We start from the raw sequence: 19,219 nt of genomic DNA, 5'->3' as shown, positions 1-19,219 counted from the left end.
CTGGCTAGAAGGTGAGAACAAATGTGTTCTCCAACGTGCTCTGGTCGCCACTAGTTTAAATGAACCGAGCAATTGTTCCAGCATACACGCACCTCTACGTGAAAATCTCAACCGTTACCAACTGCTCAGTGCAGCCCGAAGCAATGGACGGACTGCAGAGGCCCCCGGCGGCTCATCGTGGTGTCTTACACCATGTGCAGGATGATCGGTTCCTTCCCGCCCTCTCCCTCCACTCCTCTCAAGGGAGATGGCTGGTCCTGAGTTGAGCTTACCTCATAGAAAGCTGTCTCTCAGCCCTCTGTCTAAAGCAAAATAAAAGCAGGAAAGCTACAAGGGACTTTACAGAACCATCCCAAAAGGGAACTGAAGCACATTTCTTCCCTCCTTTCTGCTCCTGGAATGTGGACCTGATGGTTGACCCTCAGGCAGCCACTTTGAGCCATCAGGTTGATGGGCTGAAGATAACAGGCATCTTGTTCTCTGACCAAGGGGCCATCATGCAAACCAGCCCTGGGCTACCGATTGCTTGACTTCTTTATGTAAGAGGGAAATACAATTTTAGCATGTTTAAGCCACTGCTGTTATCTGGGGAACTAGGTGTTGTACATTGCCATGGTAAGACCTAATAATAAAGTTCAATATTCACCAAAAACTATTTACCAAATAGTTAATAAATTATAAAGAGATCTTGATTTTTGTTTTAATGCTATGAAATGTAAATCAAGTTTCAGCATATGCCAATAAAACAAGACACTGCGGAGATGAAGCAAAACAGAGTTTGTAGAACAGAGACCCAAAGCATCCTCCTCTCCAAGGCACAGGAGTACAGCCGTGACTATACATGCCAAGGCTGGAGTCACATGGGCTCCCTGATATCCATGTCTTGGGTTGTGTTCTGTTTCCAGCCTTGGGAAAAATGGATAAGACTGCTGGTCAAATCATTTCAGGAGCAGCTTCCATCGTGTAGAACCCATGTCTCTTCCTTTCCTCTGCCTCCTGGAATTTTCTGACACAATTAATCAGTCCAGCCTTCTAAATTGAGCAAATGGAGCTCAATCAATCTGCTTTTAGACAGAGCTAAAAATAGACATTAAAAAGCATAACTAGGAAATCTTACCTTCCAGAGGTCATTGCACAGATGAAATAGGAGAATATCTGTGAATCACTCTGTAAACACTAAGTGCAATACAAACAATATTAGTACTGATTCTATGTTACACTCATCAATAAAGGAACACAGAACCCTTTCTTACCAGAAGGAAAAGTGCTTTGTAATTTTCTGTCACTTTAATTCTTCAAAAGTTTCTATAAAATTGATGTCCTTAAAAAAATCAGAATTTGGGACTAATTTTAATTCCTTCATCTCCCCTGGTTTAACGCATATCAAGAATGTTACCATTTCTAGATTTTTATTTAGGAAAGCCTTTGGTATTCATGAGGCACAGAGCACGGCAAATTGTCAGTATCACTCAGGATAGGAAAAGCATTTTTGATACCCGAACTTGAAGACATGAAGAAGATGCCTGACATGTCCCACTGACCTTTCAAGCTATTCTTTTTCAAACACTTGCTTCTTCTTGGTCCAGAACAGACACGCATTTGTTGATGTGAGTCTCTTTAAGTGAAAATGTCAACCCATCATTACCACTTTAGAGACTGAAATCTTACCCTCCTCATCCATATGGACATAGCATTCTTACTGATTCCTAACATGAAAAATGACCATCGATGACATCTCAGGAAGCTCCAATGCAGAGGTTCTCTGCTGCAGTGAGGAGGAAAGAGCCGTGTGCTTCAAGACTCACTTCCTGTCTGTAGCTCACTTGGCAAGACGCTACAACTTGTCTAAGCTAAAGCTTAAAAGTGGAGAATACAGACAACATCCATGGCAAAGGGCAATCGGAGGCTAATTCCTTGGCCCCAATTCATCGCTTCTCAAGAGCCTTGGGCAATACCTTGAGAAAGGCAGCAACATTGTACCCAATTCATCAAAACCTGCACCTCCTACTAGTTGACAGTAAAGCAAGTGTCATCTGGCTCAACAGATCTCCCTGTGTCTCTACAGTGTATGGCTACATTTTCTTTATTTTCTCGGTTGGGGGACATTCCATTTCTGAAAATCCCCCTCCCTGCAGTAGAAGTTCTTAATTTCCCAATCACAATGCAGGATTGAAGGGGGGATAAAAGATCTGACAAAACCTAGATCACTATTAATTCCTTGATATATTTTGGGCACATGGACTAAAATTCTTTGGGTCACTTGGACATCAAGATCATATCTAATTTACACAATTGTCAACTGTCATTTTACAACCAGCTCCTGAAACAGTCACGTGGTCACTAGTTTTTTTTTTTTCTTTTCTTACCTTGACCCATGGATTTGATGATTTCTAAACAGACACAATAGATTTTTGAAAAGAAATCTGGTTCACCTTTTGCTTTTAAACCTAATTTGTGTACCTGACCCTGACTTCACTCTAACATTCACAAAAAGCTATCCAAAGACACCCCCTTTTGACATCATATCTAGATGTATTGAATACACTGCTGAGCTGAATCTTCCAGATCATTAAAATATATATGCACATTATGCTGTGGTCCTCTTCAATTTGTGGTGTTTTCAGTAATCATTTCCTCTTTGGATACTTTATTACACATTTAGCATTTCTTTATCCAATTCAGTTACATTAGTATATAAGATTTCAAAAGAACTCGTTTCTCAAAATGATGATATTTAACATCTATGGCCTTTTCTTAATCAAGTAAATCTATAAGGCTGTCAAGGGCAGCAGTGAACTTTGTGTGTGGTGATTGCTGCTTCAGAGTCTCCGGTGCCGCCACAAGATCTTGCAGGTGTTTACGCATCCTAGTGAATGTCAACACATCAATCTATTAGGAACTGAAATTAAACTACATGGATGCTAATTTTTCTTTTTAAAAACAATAAACTCAATTTCCCTTACTCATTCTTTATTGTTTCTTATACTGAGTCTCAACACTTTTCCTAATATATATGTTTGGTGGGGAGGGGGCACAGCCCTGAATGCCTGCAGACAGCACCAACTCTATAAGATTAACCAGAGGTGGCCGTGGATGTTGTGTGACTTCAGCCACTGAGCATGAGCACCTGCTGTCCCTCCAACTGTTCTGCCTCCATTGCTGACAGCCCTGAAGGTCACTGCCTCTTGTAAAATTCTACAACATTACAGTTCATATATTTTTAAAAGGTATCAATTTGTGAAAGTCGTCTGTGTAAAATGGGGGGTACTTGCCTTTGCTCATTTCAGGCTAAACTAAGTCCAGAAGGACACACACACACACACACTCAGTTCTGGGTGCCCCCAAAGAAAATTATAAAAGGCTTCGGGACAGTGGTGGCATTCAAACCTTTGGAATTTTGAGCTCTATGAAAGTATCACTTATTCAGAAATTAAGCATTATAATTCTAGGCCAAGAGAATCAGAATCCCCCACAAGTTACTTACCAGAATTTTTTTAAAGAAACTATCTTCCCTAAAATCCAATGATAAATCAAATATCCATGGAAAGAATATAGATCAGTAATATCAAGCAACAATTTCTACACTAATGCTGATTAGCCATCAGCCCAAACCAAAGGACATAGAAATAAGACACCTAGAGATAAAGAGATGGAAGAGAGGTATTAAAAAGCAAGAATATAAAACAAGTAATGGCCCTATGGAAACCTGCTCATTTTTTTTGAAATAATAACTTGGTTAAAGGAACTCAATCTTGAGAATTTGAAATGCACCAAGGGGAAATCTAGCAGGGAAAAGAAGCAGAAGCAGGTCTCAGTTTTCTCCGAGGATGATCCTAAATGAAAAAAAATTCTTGGCTTCCACAATACACAACCTGCATTGATGACTAAGCAGAAGAGTGAGGAGGAGAGAAAACCGAAAGTGTGTGGAAGCCATCCTTCACCAACACTACTGGAAACACAGAATTGTGGTGTTGGGGCACTGCCTGACCGATATATATAACAGCAGGAATAAGCTCTAACTAGGTTTCTGAGCGAAAAATGCTTTTAGCTTTAAATCTACTCAAGTAAACATGCAGAGAAACCATGGTAAGTGCTTGAGATTTAGCCTTGCTGTTTAGGTGAGATAAAGGTATTCTTCTACACTTGTTCCATTTTTGAAACATATGTGAGTGGAAGCCTACCTTCACCTAGGTTTTTGAGAACCCAGAGTTTCTGGCCTCGGGGGATTACGGTACTTACATATATAAGGGGAGGCACAATCTCCAGGAGGCTTTTCCATTCCAAAGAGCTTTCACTTGAAACTGGCTTTCAGAATCATGCTGAGAAATCAGAGTTAGTGATTCTATATGTCACTCCACCTTTTATGCTGTATGAAAGAACTCCACACCACATGCTCTATTTTTAGATATATATGAGTTTCGAAGCCATCCTTCAACTAGCTAATTGGGACCCACAGTTTCTGGGATAGGGAAACTATGCTACATACATATCTATAGTACCAAAACGGTTTTACACTGCAAACCGCGATTACTTGCAACCGGCTCTGAAAAACATACTGAGAAATCAGAGTAAGTGTTTCTGTATGTCACTTAACCTTCAATGCTGGATGAAAGAACGCCTCTCCACAAGATCACTTCTGACATTTGAATTTGTGTTGGAGACGTCCTTCTCCTAACATGTTGTAAACCCAGAGTTTCTGGTCTAGGGGAACTACGCTACTTACATATCTAACCGGAGGCACTCGCTCCAACGTGGTTTTCCTAAGCAAACCACTTTTACTTTGAAACCAGCGTTAGTAAACAAGCTGAGAAATCAGAGAATGTGTTTCTACATGTCACTCTGCCTTTTATGATGGATGAAAGAACGCCACTCCACATGCTCTATTTTCAAATCTGTACATGTATGGAAGCCGTCTTTCACCTAACTTGTTGGGAACCATAGTTTCAGGACTAGGGGAACTACGCTGCTTTCTTATATTTGGGGACGTCCTAGCACCAACTCACATTTCCACTGCAAAACGTTTTTACTTGAAACGGATTTCAGGAACATGCTAAGAAATCAGAGTGAGTGTTTCAGTATGTCACTTAACCCTCAATGGTGGAAGAAGGAACGCCTCCCAACATGCTCACTTCTGACATCTAAATGTGAGTTGGAGCCATTCTTCACATTACTTCTTCGAGAACAAGGGTTTCTGGTCTAGGGGAACTACGCTGCTTACATATCTAAGCAGAGGCTCTCGCTCCAAAGCGGTTTTCCACAGCAAACCACTCTTCCTTAGAAACTGGCATTAGGAAACATGCTGAGAATTCAGAATAAGTATTTCTGTATGTCACTTAACCTTCAATGCTGGATGAAAGAACGCCTCTCCACAAGATCACTTCTGACATTTGAATTTGTGTTGGAGACGTCCTTCTCCTAACATGTTGGAAAACCAGAGTTTCTGGAATATGGGAACTACCCAATTTACATATCAAAGCAGAGGAACACGATTCAAAACAGTTTACCAAAGCAAAGTAATTTTTTTGAAACCATCATTTCACAGTAAACATAAAAGGCAGAGTGAGATGTACAAACACGTTCTCTGATTTCTCAGTATGTTTCTTAAACCCGGTTTCAAGTAAAAGCAGTTTGCAGTGAAAAACTGAGTTCGTGCTAGTACATCCCCATATATATGAAAGCAGCGAAGTTTACATTGGACTGAAAGTCTGGGTTTCCAACAAGCTAGGTGATATGCGGCTTCCACACTCCTACATTCCTGAAAATTGAGCATGTGGAGAGGCGTTCCTTCAGCATAAAAGGCAGAGGGACTTCTAGACGCACATTCTCTGATTTCTGACCGTGTTTGTTACGCCGGTTTCAATGTAAAAGTGGTTTGATCTGGAAAACGAAGTTGGAGCGAGAGCCCCCCCTTACATATGTAAGTAGCATAGTTCCTCTATACAAGAAACTCAGGGGTTCCAACAAGTTAGGTGAAGGACGGCTCCACTAGAAATTCAGATGTCAAAAGTGAGCTTGTGGAGAGGCTTCTTTCATCAAGCCTTGAAGGTTAAGTTACATACAGAAACAAGTACTCTGATTTCTCAGCATGTTTCTCAAAGCCGTTTTCAAGTAAAAGCCGTTTGCAGTGAAAAAATCTAGTTCGTGCTAGTACATCCCCATATATTGGAAAGCAGCGTAGTTTACCTTGGACTGAAACTCTGGGTTTCCAACAAGGTAGTTGAAGTACGGCTTCCATACTCATACATTTCTGAAAACTGAGCATGTTGAGAGGCGTTCCTTCATGCAGCATTAAAGGCAGAGGTATTCTAGACACAAATTCTCTGTATTTCTAAACATGTTTCCTAACGCCTTTTTCAATGTAAGTCCAGTTTGCTGTGGAAAACCGCGTTGGAGCGAGTGCCTCCCCTTAGTTATGTAAGTGGCGTAGTTCCCCTATAACAGAAACTCTGGGTTTCCAACAAGTTAGCTGAAGGACGGCTCCAACACAAACTCAGATGTCAGAAGTGAGCTTGTGGGGAGGCGTTCTTTCATCCAGCATTGAAGGTTAAGTGACAGAAATAATTACTCTGATTTCTCAGCATATGTCTCAAAGTCGGTTTGAAATAAAAGTGGTTTACAGTGAAAAACCTTGTTGGTGCCAGTACGTCCCCATATATATGAAAGCAGCGTAGTTTACCTTGGACTGAAACTCTGGGTTTCCAACAAGGTAGTTGAAGTACGGCTTCAATACTCATAGATTTCTGAAAACTGAGCATGTTGAGAGGCGTTCCTTCATGCAGCATAAAAGGCAGAGGTACTCTACACACACAATCTGTGATGTCTCACCATGTTTCCTAACACCGTTTTCAATGTAAAAGCGGTTTGCTGTGGAAAACCGCTTTAGAGCGAGTACATCCCCTTCCATATGTAAGAATCGTAGTTCCCCTATACAAGAAACTTTGGGTTTCCAACTAGTTAGGTGAAGGACGGCTCCAACACAAATACAGATGTCAGAAGTGATCTTGTGAAGAGGCGTTCTTTTATCCAGCATTAAAGTTTACGTGACATCCATAAACATTTACTCTGATTTCTCAGCATGCTTCTCAAGGCCGGTTTCAACTAAAAGCCGTTTGCTGTGTAAAACCGAGTTCGTGCTTGTTCGTCCCTATATATATGAAAGCAGCTTAGTTTACCTTAACTGTAATTCAGGATTTCCAACAACCTAGGTGAAGTACGGCTTCCAAAATCATACAGCTCTGAAAATTGAGCATGTGGAGAGACGTTCTTTCATGCAGCATAAAATGCAGAGGTATTCTTCACACACACTCTCTGATATCTCAGCAGGTTTCCTACCGCCGTTTTCAATGTAAAACCGGTTTGCTGTGGAAAACCAAGTTGGAGCAAGTGCCTCCCCTTAGATATGTAAGCAGCTTAATTCCTCTATACCACAAACTCTGCGTTTCCAACAAGTTAGTTGAAGAATGGCTCCAAGACACATTCAGATATCCGAAGTGAGCTTGTGGAGTGGCGTTCCTTCATCCAGCATTGAAGGTTAAGGGACATACAGAAAGAAATACTCTGATTTCTATGCATGTTTCTCATAGCCGGTTTCAAGTAAAGGCGGTTTGCACTGTAAAATCGAGTTCGTACTAGTACGTCCCGATATATATGGAAGGAGCGTAGTTTACCTTGGACTGGAACTCTGGGTTTCCAACAAGCTGGGTGAAATACGGCTTCCACACTCATACAGTTATGAAAATTGAGCATGTTGAGAGGAGTTCCTTCATGCAGCATAAAATGCAGAGGTATTATAGACACACATTCTCTAAAATTTCAGCAAGTTTCCTAATGCCGTTTTCAATGTAAAAGCGATTTAGTGTGGAAAACCACGTTGGAGCGAGTGCCTCCCCTTAGATATGTAAGTAGCGTAGTTCCCCTATACCAGAAACTGGTTTTCCAACAAGATAGTTGAAGGACGTCTCCAAAACAAATTCAGATGTCAGAAGTAAGCCTGTGGAGAGGCATTTTTTCATCCAGCATTGAAGGTTAAATGGTATACAGAAACACATTTTCTGACTTGTCAGCATGTTTCTCAAAGCCGGTTTCAAATAAAAGCTGTTTGCAGTGTAAAACCGAGTCCGTGCTAGAAAGTACCCATATATATGAAAGAAGCGTAGTTTCCACTGGACTGAAACTCTGGGTTTCCCACAAGGTAGGTGAAGTATGGCTTCAACACTCATTCAGTTCTGAATATTGAGAATGTGGAGAGACATTCGTTTGTCTATAATAAAGGGAATGGTTTGCAGTAGAAACACCTACACTGGATTCTCAGTAAGCTTCCTAGTGCTGGTTTGAATTTCATGCAGTTTTCATTGTAAATCCCAGTTGGAACTAGTACCTTCGCATTTACACAAATGTAGTGAATTTACCCACTCATAAGAAACTGTGTGTTCCCAACAAGCTAGCTGATTGAAGACTTTCACACAACTTAACTCTCAGAATTGTGCAAGTGGAGAGACGTTCATTCATCTAGCATGAAGGGAATGGGTTGCAGTAGAAACCCTTGCTCTGGTTTCTCAGTATGTTTTCCTAGTGCCGGTTGGAGATTCATGCAGTTCTCACTGAAAAACCGAGTTGGAGCTTGTACCTCCCAAAATATATTTATTTAGCTTAGTTTTCCACACAAAAGAAACTGTGTGTTCCCAACAAGCTACGTGATTGACGGCATTCATACTCATTTAAGTGTCAGAATTGAAAATGTGAAGAGACGTTCGATAATCTAGCATAAAGGGAATGGGTGTGTAGAAACACGTACTCGGGTTTCTCAGTATGTTTTCTACTGCCAGTTTGAAGTTCATGCAGTTTTCACGGTAAAACCGAGTTTGAGCTACTACATCCATATACATATATAAGTAGTGTAGTCCCAAAATAAAAGAAACTGTGTGTTTCCAACACGCAAGGAGATTGATGACTTCACAATTAAATCTCATAAATGAGAATGTGGAGAGACGTTCGTTCATCTAGCTTAAATGGAATGGTTTCTACTAGAAAGATTTCTACTGGGTTTTCAGTATGTTTTCCTCGTGCCAGATTGAAGTTCATGAAGTTTTCACTGTAACACCGAATTGGAGATAGTACCTCCCATTATATATGTAAGCAGTGAATTTCCCTGCTCTAACGAAACTGTGTGATCTCAACAAGCTAGGTGATTGAAGGTTTCCCACACACTTAACTCTCAGAATTGAGCAAGTGGAGAGACATTCGTTCATCTACACAAAGGTAAAGGGTTGAAATAGAAACACTTACCCTGGACTCACATTATGTTTCCTAGTGCCGCTTGGAAATTAATGCAGTTTCCCTGTAAAACAGAGTTGGAGCTATACCTCCCCACATGTATGCATGTAGTGTAGATACCCAATGAAAACAAAATGTGTTCCAAACAAGTAAGGTTTTTGATGGCTTGCAAAATCATTTATGTCTCAGAATAGAGCATGTGGTGAGACGATGTTTCATCTAGCAATAATGGAATGGATTGTAGCAGAAAAAATTACACTGGTTTCTCAGAATTTTTCCCTAATGCCCTTTAGAAATTCATGAAGTTTACTCTGTAAAGCCGAGTTGGAGATAGTAATTCCACATATATATTTATGCAGTGCATTTACCCACTGAAAAGAAAATGTGTTCCAAAAGAGCTAGAAGATAGAAGACTTCCCACACATTTAACACTCAGTATTAAACATATAGACAGACGTTCGTTCATTTAGCTTAAAGGGAGTGGTTTCTAGAAGAAAGAAATATTCTGGTTTCTCAGTCTGTCTCCTAGTGCCTGTTTGAAGTTCATGCGGTTTTCAATGTAAAACCGAGTTGGAGCTAGTAACTCCCCATATATATGTATGGAGAATAGATTGCAACTGTAAAGAATTTTGTGTTTCCTACAAGCTAGGGGAAGGACGGCTTTCACACACCATTATCTGAGAAATGAGCATGTGGAGAGAAGTTCTTTCATCTAGAACAAAGGGGACGGATTGCAGGACAAACAACTACTCTGGTTTCTCAGACTGTTTTGTAGTGCCGGAATGAAATTCCTGCAGATTTCACTGTAAATCTGAGTTTGAGCTATTAACTCCCCATATATATGTATGTAGTGTAGTTTCCAACTAAAAAGAACCTTTGTGTTACCGACAAGCTAGGTGAAGGGCGGCTTTCCCATACACTTATCTCTCAGAAATGAGCATTTGGAGAGACGTTCGTTCATCTAGCACAAAGGGAAGTGGATGCAGGAGGAACACTTACTCTGCTTTCTCAGTCTGTTTCCTAGTTCCGGTTTGATGTTCCTGCAGTTTTCACTGTAAATCCGAGTTTGAGCTATTACATACCCATATATATGTATGTAGTGTATTCTCCAACTGAAAGGAATATTTGTCTTCCCAACAAGCTAGGTGAAGGATGGATTACACACACAAATATCTCTCAGAAATGAGCATGTCGAGAGACTTTATTTCATATAGTACAAACAGGACAGGTGCACAAGAAACACCCACTGTGTATTGTCAGTCAGTTTCCTAGTGCCGGTTTGAGGTTCCTGCAATATTCACTGTAAAACCGAGTTGGAGCTAGTGCCTCAACATATATATGTATATAGTGTAGATTCCGAATGAAAGGAAACTTTAAGTTCCCAACAAGTTATGTGAAGGACGGCTTCCACACAAATTATCTCTCACTACTGAGCATGTGGAGAGATGTTCTTTCACCGAGAACAAAGGGAAAGGTTTGCAGGTGAAACACTTTCTCTGGTTTCTCAGTTTCCTAGTGCCTGTTTCAAGTTCCTGCAGTTTTCACTGAAAACAGAGTTGAAGCTAGTACCTCCACAAATACAAATATACGTAGTGTAATTTCTAACTGTAAAGAACCTTTGTCTTCCCAACAACTTAGGTAAAGTGCGCATTTCACACATACTTATCTCAAAGAACTGAGCATTTTGAGAGACTTTCGTTCATCTAGCACGAAGTGAACGTGTTATAGGAGAAACACTTTGCTTTCTAAGTTTTTTCATTCTGTCAGTTTGAAATTCCTGCAGTTTTCACTGTAAAACCGAGTTGGAACTACTACCTCCCCATATATGTGTTAGTAGTGTAGTTTTCAAATGAAAAGAAACATTGTGTTGCCAACAAGTTATGTGAAGGGCGGCTTTCACATGCACTTATCTCTACGAAAAGACCATGTGGAGAGACGTTCGTTCATCTAGCACAAAGGGAACCATTTACAGAAGAAATAATTACTCTGGTATCTCAGTCTGTTTCATATTGCCGGTTTAAAATCCCTGCAGTTTTCACTTTAAAACTGAGTTGGGGTAGTACTTCCTCATATATATGTGTATAGTGTATTTAGCAACTGAAAAGAAACTTTGTGTTCCCAACAAGATAGATGAAGTACGGCTTTCACACACAGTTATCTTTCAGAACTGAGCATGTGGAGAGACTTTCGCTCATGTAGTAGAAAGGAACTGTTTTCAGGATAAACACTTACTCTGTTTTCTCAGTCTGTTTCCTACTGCCGGTTTGATGTTCCTGCAGTTTTCACTGTAAACCCGTGTTGGAGCTAATACAACATATTTATGTATATAATGTAGTTTCTTACTGAAATAAACTTTATGTTCCCAACAAGATAGTTGAAGGACGGCTTTCACCCACAATTATCTCTCAGAACTGAGTATGTTGAGAGACTTTCTTTCATGTAGCACAATGCGAACGGTTTGCAGGAGAAGGAAATACTCTGGTTTCTCAGGCTGTTTCCTAGTGCCGGTTTGAATTTCCTGCAGTTTTCACTGTAAAACAGAGATCTAGCTAGTACCTCCCCATATATATGTATGGATTGGAATTTGCAACTGAAAAGAATCTGTGTGTTCCCACCAAGCTAGGTGAAGTTCGGCTTTCACACACACTTAACTCTTACAAGTGAGCATGTGTAGAAACGTTCGTTCATCTAGCACAGAGGGAACGGTTTGATTGAGAAACACTTACTCTGGTTACTCAGTCTGTTTCCTATTTCCGGTTTAAACTTTAAATTTTTCACTGTAATACCGTGTTGGAGGTAGAAACACCCCATATATAGGTATGGAGTGTAATTTCCAACTGAAATGGAGCTGTATGTTCCCTATAGTCTAGGTGAAGGACGGCTTTCACACAAATTTACCTTTCGAAACTGAGCTTGTGGAGTGACGTTCGATAATTTAGCTGAAATGGAAGTGGTTGCCATAGAAACACTTACTCTGCTTTCTCAATATGTTTCCTAGTGCTGGTTTGAAATTAATGCAGTTTTCACCTTAAAACCCTGTTGGATCTTGTACCTCCGCACATATATATATTTTGTTTTTTCCAACTGAAAAGAAACTTTTTTTCCATCCAACTATGTGAATGTCGTCTTTCACACATACTTATCTCTTAGAACTGATCATGTGGCGAGACGTTCGTTCACCTAGCTCAAAGGAAATGGGTTGCTGTAAAATCCCTTACTGTGGTTTCTCAGTATTTTTCCTAGTGCCGTTTTGAAGTTCATGCAGTTTTCAGTGTAAAACCGAGTTGGAGCTTGCACCTCCCCACATATATCTCTGTCGTGTAGCTTCCAAATTAAAGAAAAATTATGTTCCCAAGAAGCTAGATGATGGACGGCGACACACACAATTATACCTGAGAACTGAGCATTTGTAGAGATGTTCTTTCATGTAGCACAAACGGAATTGGATGCTGTAGGATCACTTACTCTGTTTTCTCATTCTGTTTCCAAATTCCGTTTTTTAATTCATGCAATTTTCACTGTAAACCCGAGTTCGAGGTAGTAACGATAAATATATGTTTATGTAGTGTAGAATCCAACTGAAAAGAAATTTGTGTTCCTAACGAGCTAAGTGAATATCGGCTTTCACACACACTTATATCTCAGACCATAGCATGTGGAGAGACATTCGTTCATCTAGCTGAAATGAAGTGAGATTCAGTAGAATCACTTACACTGGTTTCAGTATGTTTCCTAGTGCCTGTTGGAAGTTCATGCAGTTTTTACTGTAAAACAGATTTCCAGCTAGAACTTCCTCATATATATGTATATAGTGTATTTTCCCACTGAAAAGAAGCTGTGTTCCCAACAAGCTACGTGATTGACTTTTTTCACACACACTTAAATCTCAGAATTGATCATGTGGAAAGACGTTCGTTCATCTAGCCTAAGGGAGTGGGTTGCAGTTAAAACACTTACTCTGGATTCTCAGTATGTTTCCTCTGCCGATTTTAAGTTCCTGCAGTTTTCACTGTAATTCCCAGTTGGAACTTGTTCCTCCCCATATGTATGTATGTATTGTTGTTTCCCACTTAAATGAAACTGTGTTTTCCCAATAAGGTAGGTGACTGACGGCTTTCACACACACTTAACTCTCAGAATTGAGCATGTGGGGAGACGTTCGTTCATCTAGCATAAATGGAATTTGAAAGTGATGATCATGACGTGTGCTTGAAAAAAAACAATTAAGGGAGCATTAATTTAGAGCCTTTATAGTTATGGCCATGAGACATTACAGAATTTCGTTTTCAGCAGTTGATTTCTTTTTTTTTAAACCTCAGAAAACTTAAGTCTTTCCTGTAACTGGATATAGATATTGAATATCTTAAAATCTTTAGTGACCGCTTCAAAGTAGACTAGTTACTTTGCTTTTGGTCTTTAACCTAAAGGAATATCCAGAAGTCCAGTGGCAGTTCGTAAGCAAGGGCATTATCCTTGCCTTTTCATTTTTTATGTGGAATAGGTATAACTGTATACTAGGGTACAGTGTTTATCTCAAGAGCTGCTTGGATATGTATATGTAAGTTATATTTTGAAAAATTATAATATTATGAAAATCAATTAACCTTGGAGATATATTGCATATATTTTATTCTTTAATAATATAGATTTAGATAGCCCTATTTTATGTAACACTTATGAAAATAAGTTGGCTTTATATAACTCCTTTTTCGATAAATCATTTAAAAATTGGGTATTTTTTATCATTTGCTTCTTAAAAATAAGATATTAATTGCACAATATGTATTTTCCTTCAAGTTCATACTTTTTCTCTATACTATCTTGAGTTGCTTAGATAATTTTTCCCATAGTATTATTTATTTTAAACACTCAGTATGTGCTTCTGTCTGTTGCTTTATTAGAGAGCAAGAATTCTTTATTATTTTTAATAAAATATACTTTCAGGAAACTCTACTGGGATTCTTTCATTCACAGTGTTGAGCAATGATACCTGTTCTGTTATATCAATTGTCTAAGCCTCTCAACTTCCAAAAGATTACATGAACAAAGTATAAAACGTCATAAATGATCGACTAAAAAAGTTTATTGTGTTCCTTGATTAAAAGTACAAGTATGGGTCAGTCTTAAATTCGGAAGTAAACGTCTTATAAATTACATGAGTCTTCTCCAAAATTCTTTAATTTGGGCTTTAAACCCTCCAGTAAAAAACTGGTTTGAAGAAGAAGGAAGTCGAGAATAGATTCAATCCAAATTCTATGGGAATAAACAAAGCTAAATGTTTCAGTCATCTTTTGAAGCAGAATAGATATGTTTTCTGCACCATATGATTTTAATAGTACTCATCTTAACATACGGTTTTGACACCATGAGACCACAAGCCAACAAACAAGATCTCAGGCAAAGCAAGAAAAACAACTGAGGGGATTTTCTGCTGCAAAATTTCCCCTAACTAAAACTGTAATTGAGAACAAATCTGACGGCATATTGGATCTGTTCCTTCAGTTTGAAGCCCTGTGACCTGTTTTCCAGGCTTAATCTTGCTGGCTCTGAACCTTTTGTAAAACAACGTTTCCTTTAGCCTAAAACGTACAGGAAAGCCTATTCTCGGGGCTCTGACCTTTAAGGATGTTAGCACTTCTGCACTTACGCAGAGATGGTAAGTTGCAAAATAGAGAATAACCTTTGTTTTGTTGCAGGCTTACAGGGACACAATAGCCTGAGCCACATGGATGGCTGCAAGAACAAAGAATGCCGGCAGCAAGAAGTTTGCACAACCAACCACACCCCTTCCCCTTTTTAGTTCAAAAGGAGCCTTAATTCTGACTTGGGAAAGATGATTCTCCAGGATATTAGTCCCCCATCTTCTTGGTCTGCCAGTTTTCTGAATAAAGTTACTATTCCTTGCCCCAAAACCTTGTCTCCTGATTTATTTATTTATCACTGTTTTGCAGTGAGCAGAACAAGTTTGGCCTCGGTAACAGAACCAGCTTTGTTATTCCCTCTGATGTGAAATCTCTCTGGGTGTACAAGTGCTTGCCTGGTGGTGGTGGTTGTAGTGGTGGTGGTATGCAAAAACATTTCACTTCTCCTGATTTCAATAGGCTAAAATTTCCTGCTATTTAAGTCAACTCTAGACTTTTACAGAATCACCTGCTGATGTGCTTCTGGAAGCTACAATAATTCCAAAAATGAAAATAATTCGATTGTCTCCAGAAAAGATAATTTTCCTCAAAATTGAGCAGCTCTGAAACACACTTCAGGAGTACAGATAGATGCAGTGTTCTTCATTTCCCATGCTGTTCTGACACAATTTTCCACTTATATCAAAGTAAATTAAAATTGGTCTTCAATTTCAGATGCTCTGCCATGATACAACAATGTCATTTCCACTTATTTATTGAGCCAGAGCAGCTTTAGAATAAATGACTTTATACCAAACTCCTGCTTGATATCCTGTCTTCTCCCTGGTGGCTAATTCATTCTTCTTACTTCCTAAAAGTTCTTCTGTTATGGGAAGTTAGCCTTTACTGTGCACATTCAATTGGGAAGGCACAAATTAAATATGTGAGGGGATGACATACATATTTAATTCTTACTTATACATATATACAAACACATAGGACCTGTGTCTTGGAAGATGTCAATTCCTAATGTGGGCAAAAGGATGGTCTATAGTTCAATCAATGATCTAAAAGCAGTTTTCTAGGATATAATAAAGCAATGCTTGAGTTATAAGACAGAACAACTCCTGGATATGAATCAGTGGCACCATTCAGTGGGTGCACATGTGTGCACTCACACGCCCATGCACACGGAGCAGCCTTGGAGACACTCCATCTGTGCTGATGGAGCCAAATCATGCTGGGGAGATGAGGAAAAATTGCCTAATACAATCAAACCAGGACATCTGAGTAATGGGTAATAGGAGTCAATTGAATATTCTGGTTAGCTGAAGGTCAAAAAAAAAACACTTTTAGTTTCAAACGTCATTGTTAAAAACTTTCTTAAAGCACAGGAGCCTGTTTTCCTGCCTTGCTTAGTGTCACATGGCATATTAAACATGACAGATTCGTAGTTCTCTGACTGTGGAACGGGAAAGGCCTTGCTGTCATATTTCTGAACATTAGTCTATGTTTTGCAGCACAGTGGATACTGAAAATGGGGCAATTTGAGTGAATGGGAATGGACATAACCTAGCAGCCATTGACTGTGATTTGCCAACTTTCTCCAAAAAGTAGGGGTAGCAAGCAAATCAGATAAATTGAGGGATCATGGGGTGGGGAGTCGGGTGGGCTGACAGCTGGGTGGTCCCAGGTAGCTTGTTTTACTGTGTAAAATTGTGACTATGATCCAGACAGTAAAACATTGTCAAATTCCTGTGCCTGTAGCTTTGATACCTGGCCGAGTCTGTGAGCCAATTTTATCGATGGTGCATAATGAAGATAACTAACATTTCCTGAGGACCAGGTTATGTGACTTCCATGCATTGACTCACTGAATTCCCTAAGCACCCTTTGTGGTACATAACAGTCTTAAAATATGCAGCAGGGAATTATTATGTTTGCAGATGATAAAATGAAACTCTGAACTGTTGAAGCCTGGCCCGAAATAATGCAGATGGGAAGACGCCGTGCTGGGAGCTTAGCTCGGGCCAGGCTACAGAACCAAGTCCCCTCACCCAGGAGCCTGGCCCACAGCCACTGCCAGGCCCTGTTCTATTTCTATGAGTGCTCATGTGAAAATGCCAGGTACTCAGGGTCAATGCGACTTGATTAAGAAATTCAAACTGGGATAGCCTTTTGTTGGGGACTGTAACTTGGGAGTGAAACTGGCAGTGAAGTAAGGGAGGAAACAGCCCTGGTTGTAAGAATATTTCTAGGGAAGAAGGTTCCCTGATGGGCTGGCATGGGAATCGCTGTGGTTGTGAGCCCCGTGTTGCACTGTGGGGTTGTGGGCAGGGAAGGAGAGAGGCTGTTCATACTGGTCATAGTCAATACAGTTTGTAAACAGCTGAGTTCTGTTCCCTCACAGCTCAGACACATGCAGGACATGAGGATGCTTAGCTAATGACCAACAGTTGTTATCAAAGGCCAAGAGTGGGGTGGGGAGGAGAGATGGGGCCACCTTCTGGAAGAACCGCTGCCCCAGGGGACCAGGAAGGTAGTGAATGATTGGGGATGCACAAAGTGTTTCTATGGCCTCATCAGGTAGTTCCTATTTTAAACTGATAGTCTGGAATATATGGTCAAATGCGGTGGAATGTCTGCTCTTATTTTAAGTTCTACAAACACTTAAACGGATAGATTTCTATCTCCATTATACAAGCACTGCTGGGTGACCTTTATAGTCAATGTGAGGATCAAAAGAGTGAGTACTTATTAATGCTATTACCATGCTTCTACTGAATTAACACTTCAGCAACAGTATAACGGCCACGCTCCTTAACAACTGCCTCTGTAAGGGTCTTGTAAGTCACAAATAATAATTATAAAGAAAATATATTAAAAATAATAACAATTACAGTTACAACAACTATGTTGTTTATAACGATGATAGTGCTAGCATCTCCCTCTCATATTAAACAGTACCCAACACTAGATTCCTTAGGAAACAACACCAATGCATTTTTGGACTTTTCTAAGTCTTCACCCAATGAAGCCTTTTTATTCACATTGGTCCACCAAAGCCAGAATTGCAGTTCCTTGCATGGTGGGCTGCCATGCTGCGATGTTCTGGGCTTTCTGGCACAATGCATCTATACTGGGTAGTCAAGGTTCCACGTACCCACTCTGATTTCCAATATATTGTTCTCCAGAGCCAACAGAGGGGCCACTGGAAAGAGGCCACATATACTGTGGTGAACCCAAACTGAATACCTGTTGAAGGAATGGACACAAAACATGAAGTGGTGGATGGATGGAAGGACAACATAAATTCTTTTACTCCTGTAAAGAGAGAGGGGAAAATGGTGAACTAAATCCCAAAGAGAAAAGAAGTTCATGGTAATAATAATGTTCAACAGTGAAAGAATCCAAACAAAAGGCAAATATAAAATCTCTGGGAAGAAGACTCATTACAACCTGTTTCTTTCACATATATACCCTTAGTAGGAATAACATACTTAAAAATCTTCAACCAACCATAATTATTTGCTCATAATAAACTTTGGAATCTCGAAGCATATTATTCACTCTCAGTGTTGAAATAATACAATCTTGGAAGATGATTTGTATTTGAGGATTAAAAAAAGAATATTGTGGATGTATCTAACAATTTAAATAGAAATAAGAAATGTACCTTTGGGAAAGCTATGCATAGAGAATGTTGGAGGAAATACACTGAATATAGGCAAGTGAGCAAGCTCCCTTGAGTCTGGGAAAGTGAGTGCAGCACATTCAGAGGGTCTATGAAGTTATTACAAGTCACAGAAAGGTATGCAATTAAAGTGTCTTCCTAAGCAAAATATTCTTCTTCAGGAATTTTTATCTTGATATTTCTATGGTCTGTGTGGTCACAGGAAGTCAAAGTTATGGTGGTGGCTTAGAAGTTCTTTTCTCTCTGTGTGTAATTTACAGGGCAATGCTACAGATGGGGCAGCAGAGATCTGTGGTAAGCTGTTCCATAGGGTGGGGGAGTGGTTAGAAATGATAAGGTCAGAGATCTAAAAGACTTTTAGACCCTCCCCTCCTAACTGGCAGACCTTTAAAGTAAACTAGCACAGGTATGTAACTAAGACAGTGGATGAGAGGCAAATTTATAGTCCCTTTAGTGTTACTGCTCAGTCAAGGGGTAGGGACCACTCTGGCCAGGAACGGCAAGACCGTGAATGGGGTGGATGGGTAGGAGGAGCTGACATTTGCTTCTGACCTGAGAGGCAGGCGTGTGTTGCAGAAAAGCCGACAGTGCTGGAAAGATGCAGTAGGTCCACAGCCCAAAAGGAGCTGTC

At 39.9% G+C, this 19,219-nt stretch overlaps 2 long non-coding RNA genes across 2 annotated transcripts in view; one reads left to right on the top strand and one right to left on the bottom strand.

The window, feature by feature from the left end:
• The window catches only part of LOC135320512 (uncharacterized), a 257,975-nt gene that overhangs the window by 36,891 nt on the left and 201,865 nt on the right, over window positions 1-19,219 (top strand). The window lies entirely within an intron of this gene.
• Window positions 17,846-19,219, bottom strand: part of LOC135320508 (uncharacterized) — a 49,361-nt gene continuing 47,987 nt past the window's right edge. Inside the window, exon 7 of the long non-coding RNA XR_010379676.1 lies at window positions 17,846-18,149. This is a non-coding gene — a long non-coding RNA (uncharacterized LOC135320508). The remainder of the gene's footprint in view (window positions 18,150-19,219) is intronic.

Source organism: Camelus dromedarius, unplaced genomic scaffold (assembly GCF_036321535.1).
Source record: "Camelus dromedarius isolate mCamDro1 unplaced genomic scaffold, mCamDro1.pat HAP1_SCAFFOLD_176, whole genome shotgun sequence".
NCBI lineage: Eukaryota > Metazoa > Chordata > Mammalia > Artiodactyla > Camelidae > Camelus > Camelus dromedarius.
Note: the sequence above shows the minus strand (reverse complement) of the source record. Positions and strands in the feature narration are given on the sequence as shown.